Here is a 17,573-nt window from a genome sequence, read left to right on the forward strand (position 1 = left end):
AGACAACAGATAATGGACTCCTCTTTTATGCATAAGCATATACCAACAATTAATAATTTTCTCATTTAAGATTTGAGGATTGTTGTCCAAAACTGAAACTTCCACCATGGATCATGGCTTTAGTTAGCGGCCCAATGTTCTTCTCTAACATATGCATGCTTAACCATATGGTGGTAGATCTCTCTTACTTCAGACAAGACGAACATGCATAGCAACTCACATGAAATTCAACAATGAAAAGTTGATGGCGTCCCCAGTGAACATGGTTATCGCACAACAAGCAACTTAATAAGAGATAAAGTGCATAATTACATATTCAATACCACAATAGTTTTTAAGCTATTTGTCCCATGAGCTATATATTGCAAAGGTGAATGATGGAATTTTAAAGATAGCACTCAAGCAATTTACTTTGGAATGGCGGAAAATACCATGTAGTATAGGTAGGTATGGTGGACACAAATGACATAGTGGTTGGCTCAAGTATTTTGGATGCATGAGAAGTATTCCCTCTCGATACAAGATTTAGGCTAGCAAGGCTTATTTGAAACAAACACAAGGATGAACCGGTGCAGCAAAACTCACATAAAAGACATATTGAAAACATTATAAGACTCTACACCGTCTTCCTTGTTGTTCAAACTCAATACTAGAAATTATCTAGACCTTAGAGAAACCAAATATGCAAACCAAATTTTAGCATGCTCTATGTATTTCTTCATTAATGGGTGCAAAGCATATGATGCAAGAGCTTAATCATGAGCACAACAATTGCCAAGTATCACATTACCCAAGACATTTATAGCAATTACTACATGTATCATTTTCCAATTCCAACCATATAACAATTTAACGAAGGAGAAACTTCGCCATGAATACTATGAGTAGAAACCAAGGACATACTTGTCCATATGCTACAGCGGAGCGTGTCTCTCTCCCATAAAGTGAATGCTAGGATCCATTTTATTCAAACAAAACAAAAAACAAAAACAAACCGACGCTCCGAGAAAAAGCACATAAGATGTGATGGAATAAAAATATAGTTTCAGGGGAGGAACCTGATAATGTTGTCGATGAAGAAGGGGATGCCTTGGGCATCCCCAAGCTTAGACGCTTGAGTCTTCTTGATATATGCAGGGGTGAACCACCGGGTGCATCCCCAAGCTTAGAGCTTTCACTCTCCTTGATCATGTTGCATCATACTCCTCTCTTGATCCTTGAAAACTTCCTCCACACCAAACTCGAAACAACTCATTAGAGGGTTAGTGCACAATATAAATTGACATATTCAGAGGTGACACAATCATTCTTAACACTTCTGGACATTGCATAATGCTACTGGACATTAGTGGATCAAAGAAATTCATCCAACATAGCGAAAGAGGCAATGCGAAATAAAAGGCAGAATCTGTCAAAACAGAACAGTTCGTATTGACGAATTTTAAAATGGCACCAGACTTGCTCAAATGAAAATGCTCAAATTGAATTAAAGTTGCGTATATATCTGAGGATCATGCACGTAAATTGGCTTAATTTTCTGAGCTACCTACAGGGAGGTGGACCCAGATTCGTGACAGCAAAGAAATCTGGAACTGTGCAGTAATCCAAATCTAGTACTTACTTTTCTATCAACGGCTTAACTTGGCACAACAAAACACAAAACTAAGATAAGGAGAGGTTGCTACAGTAGTAAACAACTTCCAAGACACAAAATAAAAACAAAGTACTGTAGGTAAAAACATGGGTTGTCTCCCATAAGCGCTTTTCTTTAACGCCTTTCAGCTAGGCGCAGAAAGTGTTTATCAAGTATTATCAAGAGACGAAGTGTCAACATTACCTTCGGCTTTACCCTTACCTTTCTTATTGTTTTTTTTTCCCTTTGGTTTAGGAAATGTATGAGTTTCCCCCGGTATAGAGGTGAATTTCAGAGTGCCTTCTCCAACATCAATGACTGCTCCCAATAGTTTCAAAGAGGATCTTCCGAGTGTGAGTTTTCCTGTTTCAACAACAAGATAATCAATGGATATTGTTCTTCCAAGAATGGTTGTATGCACACCTGTGGCTATTCCTTTAGGAATTATAGTAGAGTTATCAATGAGAGTTATTTCTTCTCCTCCTTCCTCGACTCCCCAAAGTTTCAAATATTTATAAATACTTTCAGGCATAAGGCAAAATTCATACATAATATCACAGTAGGCATGGAGAGTTCGATCACCGATGACAATTTTAACAGCAGGATCCCACATTGAGAGTTTAGAGTTCACTAAAACTTGTTCAAGACGATTACGAACGTGGCAATAATTATCATTCAAGCGAGATGTACTTATCTCGAGATTATTTAATCTACTATAAATGCTAGTGAGGACTGAATCAAAGTTATTAGCTGAATCATGTGATGCAACCAACTTCTTTATGGCATTAAAAGCTTGATCCCCATTGCAATGAAGGAAATCTCCTCCCACTAAAGTATCCAAAGCATATCTATAGCGAATCATAATACCGAAATAAAAATTACTAAGGAACAAACTTAGAGTCATTTGAGGTTCAGTTTTACGATAAGAAGTAAAAATTCTAGACCAAGCATCCTTAAAACTCTCCTCATCCCCTTGTTTAAAAGTGAAGACTAATTCTTCAGGCGAAGAAGTAACAGGTTCAGAGCTAGACATGGTAACAAAAGTAACTAATTTTTTTGTATTTTTAATATAGAGTGCAAGACAATAAAGCAAACTAGATAAAGTAAATGCAAGTAAACTAATTTTTTTTGTGTTTTTGATATAGTGAACAAGATAGCAAATAAAGTAAAACTAGCAACTAATTTTTTTTGTATTTTGATTTAGTGCAGCAAACAAAGTAGTAAATAAAACTAAGCAAGACAAAAACAAAGTAAAGAGATTGAGAAGTGGAGACTCCCCTTGCAGCGTGTCTTGATCTCCCTGCAACGGCGCCGTAAAAAGAGCTTGATGGCGTGTATTTCACACGTTCGTTGGGCAACCCCAAGAGGAAGGTATGATGCGCACAGCAGCAAGTTTTCCCTCAGAAAGAAACCAAGGTTTATCGAACCAGGAGGAGCCAAGAAGCACGTTGAAGGTTGATGGCGGCGGGATGTAGTGCGGCGCAACACCAGGGATTCCGGCGCCAACGTGGAACCTGCACAACACAACCAAAGTACTTTGCCCCAACGAAACAGTGAGGTTGTCAATCTCACCGGCTTGCTGTAACAAAGAGTTAACCGTATTGTGTGGAAGATGATTGTTTGCAGAAAACAAGAAAACAGTATTGGGCAAGAGATTGTATTTCAAGAAAGAGAATTGGACCGGGTCCACAGTTCACTAGAGGTGTCTCTCCCATAAGACGAACAGCATGTTGGGTGAACAAATTACAGTTGGGCAATTGACAAATAAAGAGAGCATGACCATGCACATACATATCATGATGAGTATAGTGAGATTTAATTGGGCATTACGACAAAGTACATAGACCGTCATCCAACTGCATCTATGCCTAAAAAGTCCACCTTCAGGTTATCATCCGAACCCCCTCCAGTATTAAGTTGCTAACAACAGACAATTGCATTAAGTATGGTGCGTAATGTAACTAGTGACTACATCCTTGAACATAGCACTAATGTTTTATCCCTAGTGGCAATAGCACAACACAACCTTAGAACTTTCTCACATCGTCCTGTGTGTCAATGCAGGCATGAACCCACTATCGAGCATAAGTACTCCCTCTTGGAGTTACAAGCATCTACTTGGCCAGAGCATCTACTAGTAACGGAGAGCATGCAAGATCATAAACAACACATAGCATAACTTTGATAATCAACATAACAAGTATTCTCTATTCATCGGATCCCAACAAACGCAACATATAGAATTACAGATAGATGATCTTGATCATGTTAGGCAGCTCACAAGATCCGACAATGATAGCACAATGGGGAGAAGACAACCATCTAGCTACTGCTATGGACCCATAGTCCAGGGGTAGACTACTCACACATCACACCGGAGGCGACCATGGCGGCGTAGAGTCCTCCGGGAGATGATTCCCCTCTCCGGCAGGGTGCCGGAGGCGATCTCCTGGATCCCCCGAGATGGGATCGGCGGCGGCGGCGTCTCTGGAAGGTTTTCCGTATCGTGGTTCTCGGTACTGGGGGTTTCGTCATGGAGACTTTTTATAGGCGGAAGGGCAGGTCAAGAGGCGGCACGGGGGCCCCACACTACAGGCCGGCGCGGCCAAGGGGGGGGCCGCGCCGCCCTATGGTGTGGCCCCTCCGTGGCCCCTCTTCGTCTCTCCTTCGGACTTCTGGAAGCTTCGTGAGAAAATAGGCCCCTGGGCTTTGATTTCGTCCAATTCCGAGAATATTTCCTTACTAGGATTTCTGAAACCAAAAACAGCAGAAAACAGAATCGGCACTTCGGCATCTTGTTAATAGGTTAGTTCCAGAAAATACACGAATATGACATAAAGTGTGCATAAAACATGTAGATAACATCAATAATGTGGCATGGAACATAAGAAATTATCGATACGTCGGAGACGTATCAAGGAGGTGATCAGAGAGGGGTCGCTGATATCTTATGTTCTTCACTTCTCCCTCTGTGACGTAGCGCTTGCCATCATGATGGAGCCGATCGCGTGGAGCGGCTTCCTCTGTGTCCTTGCTACGAGAGCAGCTGCCCTCGTCTCCATCTTTGCCAGAGTGGTTCCCAAGTCCTACCATGTTGATGCTGAACAAGGATCCTGGCTGGCAACCTTCAGGGTAAGTGCATTCTACCATGTTAACGGCGGGGAAGGGCTGGGTGTCGACCTTCATGGCGTACTGGTTGAAAATCAGTCTTCCCTTCTCTATCGCCGCTTGGATGTGCTGACGCCACACCCTGCAGTCGTTGGTGGCATGGGAGAGCGAGTTATGCCATTTGCAGTATGGCTTTCCATTCAGCTCTTGCACCGTGGGGAATTTGAGACCTTCAGGAATCGTCAACTGCTTCTCCTTGAGCAGGAGGTCAAAGATTTGCTCAGTCTTGGTCACGTCAAAATCAAATCCCCTGGGCGGGCCTGGTGGCTTTACCCATTTGCAGGACACGGGGGTTCCTCCCCGAGCCCATTCAGCCACTGCTACCTCTTGGTCTCCCGCAGGCACTTCGTCTTCCTCTGCATCGACCAGGACTACTGCACGCTTGAACTTGTCTTGGTACAGGTCCGGGTGGCGCTGTTCATATGCTGACAGTTTCTGAACCATGTGCGCTAGTGAGGGATAATCTGCTTGGGAGGCCATGTCCTTGAGCTGTGTTGCAAGGCCTGCTATTGCCAACTCGACTGCTTCCTTTTTAGTTAAACGAACCGAATAACATCGGTTCCTAAGATTCCTGAAGCGCTGGATGTATTCTGTCACAGTTTCTCCACGCTTCTGTCGTAGTTGTGCTAGATCGGCAATGCCGGACTCGGAAGCCTCTGAATGGTACTGCGTATGGAACTGTTCTTCCAACTGCTTCCAAGTCCGGATGGAGTCTGGTGGCAACGAGGTGTACCATCCGAAAGCCGATCCCGTGAGGGACTGTGAAAAGAGCCTCACGCGTAGTTGATCCGACACTGAAGCCGGTCCTAGTTGCGCCAAATATCGGCCGACGTGCTCGATGGAGCTGGAACCATCTGATCCACTGAATTTGGAGAAATCAGGGAGCCGATATTTAGGTGGTAGCGGGATCATCTCGTAGTCGTCGGGGTACGGCTTGGAATAGCCGATTGCCCTCCTTTTCGGTACCATGCCGAACTGGTCTCTTAGTATGGTGCTGATCTGATCCGCTGTGCTGGCTGCAGGAGTTGAACTCTGAAGATTCGCCGGGGTGGCGTACTTAGCCAGCCATGTCTGCTTTTCCAGCTCTGAGCCAACTGCAGGAGCTGAGCTCTGGAGGTTCGTCGGGGTGGCGTACTTAGTTAGCCACGTCTGCTTCTCAAGCTCTGTCGCTGACGTTCCTCCTGTTTTCCCAGAAGTCCCTGATGTTGTGGCCTGGTTTGTGAGTGCCCAGTTACCACAATCTGGCACATACATGCACGTGTATCCGTGAGGGATCTCCTTAGGCGCCTCAGGCAAGAACTGGTAGTCACCAGGGTCACCACCGATCTTGTAGACGACGAATGCCGGTGAAGCCGGCACTTCTGGTGCTGCCAACGCATATGGCAGCGGTGGACGGGACTGGAGTGGCAACTCTCCTTGATGCGTCCCGAGGGCTGGTCCTGACGGCGAGTACTGGTGCCTCATGATCTCCTGGATCACGCGAAGAGCGACACGCTCCAACGTGTTGACCAGGTTCTCAGAGTGACGGTGTAGCGAGTGAGCCACCAAGTAGTTGATCTCCTGCCGCAGGACTCGGTGCGTTCCTCCGACGGGGCAGAGGTCTATCCCATCGAGTGCACCTTGCGGTGAGAACCCCTTCCATCTGATGCCATGGGAACGGGTTCTCTGAAAAGAGCCGATGAGGTCGGCTTCGAGGGTGACTTTGATCTCGTCATACCTCTTCTTGAGCTCGTCGGGCAGCTCCTCGTAGGTGACTGGCGTGCCGTCCACCATCTCAGATGTAGATGGCGATGTGGTTGATGTAGAAGCTTGTCCCACCGGGCGTGCCAGAATGTGTTGACTGTCAAAACCCACCGGCGGGCAGCGACGATCAACACAGTAGAGCCGGGAACAACCTAGAGCTGCGGCTGGCTGAGGTCCCTCCGAGCGACGGCCCGCAAAGCCTTCTGGTCACACGTCCGATGCTGAGTGCAAGGGCGTGCCACCTGACCTATACCTGGTCAGGAAGGTGATGGAGATGCCTCGCTTAATTTCCTGCATGGCATACACGTAAACATTAAATACGAGCCTCGATCGGCTCTCAGGTTATCCTGTGAATCGGCTCAGGGAGCCGATCCACCCATGATTCGTACGGGGTGCACGAATATATGGTGGTCCTGCTTGATCAAGATAAAGCTAATGAGATCTACGACGATTTAGGGTTTTCACCGCATAATCGGATCATCCTACTCACGGTTGGGCCTCGCGGCCACGCACGGTGATCGTAAGCCGATCTTAAACAAGGCCTAAAAACCAACACAAGGTTGATCCCCGGAACATCCTGTTTAGGGCCAACGAACGACACCCTACGTGCCGATGGATCCTCCACCCCTTTGTAAGGCCTAACTATTGCAGATATTAAACTAATCCTTGCAGAACAAGGAGCAATCGTAACGGATCAGATCTACTCAATGATGATCAAGCGGGGTGCCGCCCCCACACCTGAGATAGGTGTGAGGGCGGCTAGATATGCAAGGGTTGCACTACGATAGCATGTTACGCGAAGAACTATGCTAACCCTAACACATCTATGATAACTACGTTGCTCGCCATCAACAAGGCTTCAGTACGAGCAACGCATGAACAACGTGGAGCTTGTGCTGCCTAGATCGCAAGATGCGATCTAGGCAGCATGTCGCTTACCGGTAGAAACCCTCGAGACGAAGGAGTTGGCGATGCGCCGAGATTGATTTGTTTGGTTGAACGTGAGTTGTTGTTTTATTCCATAAACCCTAGATACATATTTATAGTCTAGGGGACTTTCTAATTTAGGCGTGCACCTAACCGTGCACGGGTAAAACTCTAACTAACCGACACGTATCCTAATATGTTACAGATACACGGGCAATTCGCCCAACTTGGTACATAAGGCCGATTCACGTATTTCTTCCATGTATAAATCCTTCAACTTCATCTTGAACGCGGCCTACTCTGACTCGGTCAAATTCTGGTGATAACAAAGTTTTAATTTTTGTGAAATTTCAATCAAGTTCAAACAATCAAGAATTTAATTTATTTTTATTTTACATTCCGGAATTTAGAAAATTTCGGGATGTGACAGACTACCACCCTTAAAAGAAATCTCGTCCTCGAGATTTGAGAAAGGCTAGAAAGAAAAGGTTCTAGGCTCGGGTCTTCTAGAAGGTTTATACTCACTATTGCTTCCTTTTCAAACATCTCCGAGGAGATTTCGAAAGTTAACCTCGGGCTTTTAAAAATTTGACACTAAACCGTATGCGGTCATACCATCTACTGTAACCATTCATATGAGGGTACTCGTCCTAGGGGTATTATATTTTATTTGGGTATACTCATGGGAAACTCCTTGTGATACTTTTCCAAATACCATCTCTTGCGACATCTTGGTGTAAATCCATAATCCAAGGGTATGAATTCTACCACCCTTAAAAAAAACATTTGCAGGTAGTCTTAGGTCTTGGGTTTAGGCTAAGCTCTTATTGGATATGACTCACATCCTAGGATATGGCTTGACAACAGGTCATTTTCGGAAAAACATATATGGCTTCTGAGTTAATATCCAATAGATGAATGTTTATTCACATATAGTGAACAACATATCTCTCCAAGGTGATTCGAATAGGTTTCCTTCATAGTATGGCTTCTAATCCAAATGAGGGTTGCTGAACTAATTTTGATACTGATGGGTTACTCTTTAGGTCAATCAGGAGGCCAAGATTGTGAAAACATCATGACATCCTTCATCTTTTGCTTCTTGGTGTCTTCGACAACTTTCCACCACTCTTCATCTAGTGGCTAGATCTTCAAACTAAATGTAGTCCTACGCTGGGCAGCACTTGCCTACTATAAGGGTATAATATTTCTCCACCCTAATGTTTAGGCTTATTCGCTGATATCTCTCTTGTAGGTATGTCTCTCTAGATTCGCAAAGTCAGTATTACGAAAGCGAATAATAAGAGTAGTAGGAATGGTGATCAATCCATCCTGCACCCAAATCATTACTCCGTATTTGATTTTTTGAATCTCATGGACTAACTCTTGGTCAACCTCACAAGTTTGATGAACAAAAATTCCGTGGAGAGTTGAATCAATGTTTCAATCCCCGTTATTGAATTGTTTTGAAAACATTTCTATCGATCCCTAGCTAGGATTTTGCGTATCTCACATCCTATGCTTCTTCATCTGATAGGAAACATCTAGGTTGATTTCACTACTGTTGTCTTCAGGGCAAGTTGCCGAGAAAACATTCTCTGGATTGGGTATAGATGAGAATGGATAGAAAGTTTCTAAAGAAGATTTCCTATCCAAACACATCAGATCAAGGCAAATCATTCCTACAAACAACATCTAACAAGCATCAAGCAATATGGTTCAAGCACAAAGAAACTAGTATGGTCATACCTCAATTTGGTAAGATCAACACTTTGTTACTTTATCGTTGGTTCGCTAAAAGATAATCAATGGTGGTCTAGTCTATTTCTATATTGGATGCATCAAGTTTCTATTCTATTTCTTTGGTGTATCATCATGTGTTGTGCAGTCCGCATTGAAGTCTTCCTTCAAGTTCTTCATTTGTCTTCCATGAAACACTTTTCGTAGAGTCGAAGAATATCATATGAAGCATTAGTTCCTCACTTCAGGCACACGGTCATCGTCGGTCCTTGTTGATAGTTTTGATAAGGTGGTCATCTAAAGAAAGAGGAAAAACATTTTAGAAGATGGAGTAGGTGAGAATACTAGAAGTTCAAAATCCAAACATATTTTTGATTGAAATAGGATTAGACAATTTTTTCATCCTAGGGCCTTCCTATTTCTAATCCAAACCTAGGGTCTCGATCCTACAGGCAACACTATGCTCTGATACCATTCTGTAGCACCCTACCTTTTAATAAAGGCAAGATACATGTGTATAGTGCTATTCCCGGGATCACTGATAGCACACACATTACAAAATATAGTAATCATTGCAATAGTATCAAATTACTACATCGTTGATCCAGAGGGTACAATTAAAACCTTACAAATTGCATAGTGACATGGACTAGCTCAGAATAAACACAGCGGAAAGTAAATCAGCAATGAGCCTTCATCATCTTCATGTGCCACAGGCAGTCATGTTGGAATGTAGATTCGAGATCCTACCACGTACTTCTCCTCAGAAAATCCTGCACGTTTGAATATGCAGCCCCACGAATGGAGGTCAGTACAATGATGTACTGGCAAATGACACTTATATGGTGGCTGTTTTGGGCATGACTATCTACATGATATTTGGCAAGTGGAGTTTAGGCAAATTTGCATCAAGCCAATTTTATCCTACATTTTATTTTAAAACAAAACTTTTTGTAAAACTTGTAATGTTGTCATAACAGTACCATGCATGGTTACATCTCCCATGTACTATCAGACAGTTTCTACTCAAATTTTAACTCATTCAGAAAAGGAGATGAGATTCTTCCGTACATTCCTGCCTAGAAAGCTCAAATTATCCATAACCGGGGACACGGCTAAGATCTTAGGTTTAACTCTCGAGAGGTTGTGCACTTTCACCTTACGACCCACCCTTCCCAAGAGAAGAATGAGACAAGATCTTTCAAAAGAAGGTTTCAACCATAACTAGCTAGACCCGTTCCCGTTTGGCCGTCACCACATCATCATGTCTAGCAACAAGTTGGACCTCACAACTTACTTAATCCCGGCAGAGCCCATAATACCATAAGGCTGCACTGGAAGCTATCTAAAACATGGATGGCATATTAATCTCTTTAATCCTGGGTGGCCATCCACAAGTGAAACCCACAGGCTTAAAACCATTATAGATAATAAACCCCCGCACGATCCCCTGGTGAAAACCAAAGGTGCAATCCAGGGCAACCACTATTCAACTACGCACTTTCAGGCACCCACCCGTCCACTGGTCCATCCCCAGGGATCGGAGCCCTGAGCAGCCGCCCACCACTCAAACAATCCACCCAGGTGATTCATTAAGGTTGTTAATTTTAATTCTCAATACTCACAAGTCACAATCCTTACCAATCAAAAACAGCAGTGGCATTTTGTTATTGCTAGGCATACTAAGAATACTAGCAATGGTTCAAGGGTGGCTACACACTACTAGAATTGATAAGCATAGCATAATTTTCGAAAACAAAATCCTACCATGCATACTAATTGAAAAACACTAATGCATAATAAAATAGGTAGGATTTGAATGTCACTTGCCTTTTTGGTAGTCGAAGCGCGTTCACTTCTCTTAATCAAAATACGTGCCTGTCCGTACAAACTACAACATAGAATATAGCACAACATAAACACATCATTCAACAACAACAACATATCAAACAAGACAACAATCGATAATCGCTCTATGGTACTAAGGTGTGGCATGAGGTTGTATAGGCATTAATGATATCGAGATTTGGTTTGCGGAGCCTAATGCATAACCAAGATTCATCACATGAGATATGAGGTAGAATATCTCCACCCTACTAAAGCAAGGTAAAAATCCAAACTAGGACATGTTACACTTTACTCAAATAACTCAATTGTTATTTGAATAATATAAATTAGACAACCACGAGTAAGCTATGCATTATCCTTGAACATGATAAATAATTCAAAATGGTTATGGAAGATGGGTATGATCATAAAGATCATTTTGGCTAAAGGAACTATGTCGAAGCCAGTCATAGAACTGCACTTTTCATGAAAATTTATTAGAAAAAGTTCTCCGGATGGAAGGGCTTTCTACACGAAAGTTGTAGAGAATTCCATTACAAGCGTATCGCCAAAAGAATCTCTCAGAAAAAATTTGTAGGATTTATTTTATAGACAATGTTGTGGATCAAAGTGATACCGCGGAAATAAAGTGGGCGAAACTGCCACGCAATATGTCTAAGATGATCCACGTGATTTGCTGATTCCAACGGTATAGGGTTTGTCGAAATCCGATGTGTAGAACTTAAGATATGGATTTTACAAAATTATACATAAGTGGTCACAGTTCTAATGGTGTATGAAAAGTTGTCCGAACAAGTTGCTCGGATAGAAAAACTTTCTACATAAAAGTTGTAGAGGATCTAATTACAAACTTAACAGAAGATGTAGATCTAAGAAAATAAATTGCGAAATTAAATACGACAGTCTACATAAAAAAGGACGAAAAAGGAATTATTACCGTACGAGGGTCGGGTCGCAGCATTCACCAAATAACTTACAGATGTTGCGTCGCGAAACAAGCAGCAGCGTTGCACGTCTGTGCTTTACGCGAGGAGAAAGAGGAGGCGCTGGGCGCTAGGTGTGTTTAGGGACTGCTCCTTTGGGTCCTTTATATAGGGTGATGGCTGGAGCAATTTTACTTCAAGAAGCGATGTGGGACTAAAAGATAAGCAAAAGGAATAGGCTGCGCGGAAGCTGTGTGTGCGTGCGGGCTGGTGCGGGAGCTAGCTGGGTGAGGCCGGGTGGAGATGGGCCGGGGCAGGGGCGAGCTGGGCCGAGTGGTGCTGGCTGCTGGGCCGCGGCGAGGCGTTGGGCCGCACGGTCGGCCGCGCCCTTCATTTTTTTTCTTTTTCCTTTTTTTTACTGAAATTGGAAATACATTTTCGGAGGCTCAAAAATAATCGGAAAATTTCAAATGAGATACCGTTGGATTCGTTATGAAGAATACTTCAACATGAGACTAAATTTGGACCAAAAATATAAATTTTATAAAACCAAAATTTAACATACATGTCTATGTGGCTATAGTGCCATTTTAGGGTTTAGTGTTTTCTCAAATAAAATATTTTATAAATTTCAAAACCTCCGAACAAAATAGAGTTGTTGGCAAATCTTTCAAAAACAACAATTTATGAAAACTTTTCTAGGGTACTGTTTTCTAAAATTATAAATCCATTAAGGATTTGAAAACCTTGAAAACCAAGATATGTTTAGTTTTGAAAATACTTTGAAACCAAAAGTATTTGGAAACCAACATTTTTTTAAAATACTTTTAAATAACTCCAAAAAGTTTTAATTCTTTGTGAAATTTCAATCAAGTTCAAACAATCAAGAATTTAATTTATTTTTAGTTTACATTCCGGAATTTAGAAAATTTCGGGATGTGACACCAACAAACACAACACCGATTACATCAGATGAATCTCAATCATGTAAGGTAGCTCATGAGATCATTGTATTGAAGTACATGGGATAGAGAGTACCAACTAGCTACTGCTAGAACCCGTAGTCCATGGGGGAACTACTCACGGAGCATGATGGAGGCGGTGGCGTCGATGGAGATGGCTTCCGGGGGCACTTCCCCGTCCCGGCAGGGTGCCGAAACAGAGACTTCTGTCCCCCGAATTGGAGTTTCGTGATGGCGGCGGCGCCCCTGGAGTCTTTCTGGAGTTTCGTCAATTGGTTTCGCGTTTTTATGTCGAAAGGGATTATATAGGCGAAGAGGCGGCGCAGGAGGGCGCCTGGGGCCTCCTCCCCATAGGCCGGCGCGGCCAGGGTGGAGCCCGCGCGGCCTTGGCGTGTGGTGGCCCCCTGGCCCGCCTCCGACTCTCCTTCGGTGTTCTAGGGTCTTCCGGGAAAAATAAGATACTGGGTCTTTGTTTCGTCGAATTCCGAGAATATTGCCTGAACAGCCTTTCTGGAAACAAAATCAACAGAAAACAGGAACTGGCACTGTGGCATATTGTTAATAGGTTAGTTCCGGAAAACGCATAAAAACATTATAAAGTGTGAGCAAAACATGTAGGTATTGTCATAAAACAAGCATGGAACATCAGAAATTATGGATACGTTGGAGACGTATCACACCTTCTGCTCCTCGTTGGGATCGACATTCTTACTTATCGAAAATACTACGATACACCCCCTATACTTGTGGGTCATCAAGACTATTTTCTGGCGCCGTTGCCGGGGAAACTTTTACTGCTAGTGCTGATTTTATTCCTGCCTGCTGCTATAATTCATTGTGGAGAGATCTTCTCTTGAATTTTTATTTGGAAAATCTACTACTACTGCAAAGGTAGTGGATGAGGCGCCAGGTGAGGAAGAAGTTCCATACAAAATACCTATGAAAATTATTGAACGTGTTGTGGATAACCGTTATACAGGGGATGGAACTGTTCATCCTTGAGATCATTTACTGTTCTTACATGAATTATGTGGTTTATTCAAGTGTGCAGGTATTGCTATGGATGAAGTGAGGAAGAAGCTATTCTCAATATCGCTGTCTGGTAAAGCGGCGCACTGGTATAAATTACTGGATGATGGGGATTCTCTTGAATGGAATGATATTGTGCCCCGATTCTATTCTAAGTTCTATCCTCCAAGTGAAATTCACAAAGACCGGAACCGCATATATAATTTTTGGCCTCATGATGGAGAGAGTATTGCCCAAGCGTGGGGGAGATTGAAGTCTTTAATGCTCAAATGCCCCATTCACGAGCTTCCTGGTAATATTATTATTGATAATTTCTATGCAAGACTTTCTTTTCAAGACAAGACCTTGCTGGATACTTCTTGTTCTGGATCATTTACACGCAACAAAGAAGAGTTTAAAAGGGACCTTCTTAATCGGATCCAGGAGAATACTGAAGGATGGGAGAACGACAAAGATAGAGAGTCAGGTATAAAATATGATTATAAATGCATTGAAGCTTTTATGGATACTGATAAATTTCGTAATATGAGTGCTACTTATGGTCTTGATTCTCAAGTTGCTGCAAATCTTTATAAAGCTTTTGCCTCTCAATATGAATTGCCTAAGAAGAACTTTGATAAGTATCATGAACCGTATAAAGATAAAATTGATTCATCTATAAATAAATGTGTTGTAATCGAAACTGTTGATCATGTTATTCCTGAAGCTTATATTGAAAAAACTCCTTTCCCTGCTAAAATGAAGGAGTAATCTGTTATAAATAGTGCGGTTAATAAAAGTGAAAAAAACCTATAGAACCTGAAGAGCAAATAAAAGTTGAACCTGCTGTTGCAATAGTTAAAGATCTTGTGACTGAAAATGTGGAAGATGGTCATATTATTTTCTGTGAAGATGCTTCTACTATTGTTTCACATCCTAATAAGTCTAGAAAGACTAGTGTTCCTATGCTATCTATTAGAATTGGTGATCATTGTTATTATGGTTTATGTGATATTGGTGCAAGTATTAGTGCTATTCCTTATGAGCTTTATACGGAGATTATGCACGAAATTGGTTCTTGTGAACTTGAAGATATTGATGTGGTTATTCGGCTAGCTAATAGAGAATATATCTCTCCAATTGGTATTGTTCGAGATCTGGAAGTTCTATGTGGTAAGATTAAATACCCTGCTGACTTTTTGGTACTTGGTTCTGCTGCTAGTAAGTATTGTCCTATCATTTTTGGTAGACCTTTTCTAAATACTTGTGGAGCTGTTATAGATTGCAAGAAAGAGAAGATTTTGACTAAATTTGCTGGTGAATCTTATGAGTTTAATTTCTCTAAATTTGCCAAAACTCCTTATAAAGCTGATTCGCCCAATATTGATTTTAGAGTTGAACAGTGTGCATCTATTGCTCTTGCTCCTAATAATCCTTTGCAGCAACATTTGGAGAATAGTGAGAGTGAAGTTTTTAGGGAAGAAAGAAATAAGCTTGATGAAATTTTCCTTCATCAACCTATTCTTAAACATGATTTACCGGTAGAAGATCTAGGTACAACATTGCCACCAAAGGAAGATCCTGTTTTTGATTTAAAACCATTGCCTGATAATCTTAAATATGCTCATATTGATGATAAGAAAATATATCCTGTTATTATTAGTTCTAAGCTTTCAGAGATTGAAGAAGAAAGGTTATTGGAAATATTGAAGAAACACCGAGGTGCTATTGGCTACACTCTTGATGACTTGAAGGGGATTTCTCCCTCTATTTGCCAACATGCCATTAATATGGAAGATGATGCAAAGCCTGTTGTTGAACATCAGCGTCGTCTAATTCCTAAGATGAAGGATGTGGTAAGGAATGAGGTATTAAAACTTCTTGAAGCTGGTATTATATATCCTATTGCTGATAGTAGATGGGTTAGTCCTGTGCATTGTGTTCCTAAGAAAGGAGGAATGACTGTTGTGCCTAATGATAATGATGAGCTCATACCTCAAAGAGTAGTTTTAGGGTATAGAATGTGCATTGATTATCGAAAAGTTAATAAGGTTACTAAGAAAGATCATTACCCTTTACCTTTTATTGATCAAATGTTAGAAAGGTTATCTAAAAATACTCATTTTTGCTTTCTTGATGGTTATTCTGGGTTTTCACAAATTGCTGTTAAAACTAAGGATCAAGAGAAAACCACTTTCACTTGTCCCTATGGAACTTATGCTTATAGACGTATGCCTTTTGGTTTATGTAATGCTCCTGCTACTTTTCAAAGATGCATGTCTGCTATTTTTCATGGCTTTTGCGAGAATATTGTAGAGGTATTCATGGATGATTTTTCTGTCTATGGGAATTCTTTTGATAATTGCTTGCGAAACCTTGATAAAGTTTTGCAGAGGTGTGAAGAAACTAATCTTGTTCTTAACTGGGAGAAATGCCACTTTATGGTTAATGAAGGAATTGTATTGGGACATAAAATTTCCGAGAGAGGTATTGAAGTTGATAGAGCTAAAGTTGAAGCAATTGAGAAGATGCCCTATCCTAGGGATGTTAAAGGTATTTGTAGTGTTCTTGGTCATGCTGGGTTTTATAGGAGATTTATTAAAGATTTCTCCAAGATATCAAAACCTCTTACTAATCTTCTTCAAAAAGATGTACCTTTTGTTTTTGATGATGATTGTAAGGAAGCTTTTGAAACTTTAAAGAAAGCTTTAACGACTGCACCTATAGTTGAACCTCCTGATTGGAATTTACCTTTTGAAATTATGTGCGATGCTAGTGATTTTGCTGTAGGCGCTGTTCTTGGACAGCGAGTAGATAAAAAATTAAATGTTATTCATTATGCTAGTAAAACCCTTGATGCTGCTCAAAGGAATTATGCTACAACTGAAAAAGAATTGTTAGTTGTAGTCTTTGCTTGTGATAAGTTTAGATCTTATATTGTTGATTCAAAAGTTACAATTCATACTTATCATGCTGCAATTAGATATCTTATGCAAAACAAAGATGCTAAGCCAAGGCTTATTAGATGGGTGCTTCTGTTGCAAGAATTTGATTTACATATTGTAGATAGGAAAGGTGCTGATAATCCGGTTGCTGATAATTTGTCTAGATTGGAAAATATTGCTTATGATCCTGTTCCTGTTAATGATAGTTTTCCAAATGAACAATTGGCTGTAATAAAGGTGAGCTCGCGAGATAGCCCTTGGTATGCTGATTATGCTAGCTTTATTGTTTCCAAGTACTTGCCTCCAACCTTTTCAGCTCAGCAAAGGAGGAAATTCTTTTATGACTTGAGGCATTATTTTTGGGATGACCCACACTTATATAAAGAAGGAGTGGATGGTATTCTGCGAAGATGTGTTCCCGAATATGAACAACAAGAGATATTGAGTAAATGTCATGGTAGTGCTTATGGAGGACATCACGCCGGAGATAGAACCCCGCAAAAGGTTCTACAATCAGGTTTTTATTGGCCAACTCTCTTCAAGGATGCAAGGAAGTTTATTTTATCTTGTGATGAATGTCAAAGGGCTGGTAATATCTCCAGACGCAATGAAATGCCTATGAATTATACTCTTGTTATTGAACCATTTGATTGTTGGGGATTTGACTTCATGGGAC

The sequence above is a fragment of the Lolium perenne genome, chromosome 5 (assembly GCF_019359855.2).
Source record: "Lolium perenne isolate Kyuss_39 chromosome 5, Kyuss_2.0, whole genome shotgun sequence".
Lineage (NCBI taxonomy): Eukaryota > Viridiplantae > Streptophyta > Magnoliopsida > Poales > Poaceae > Lolium > Lolium perenne.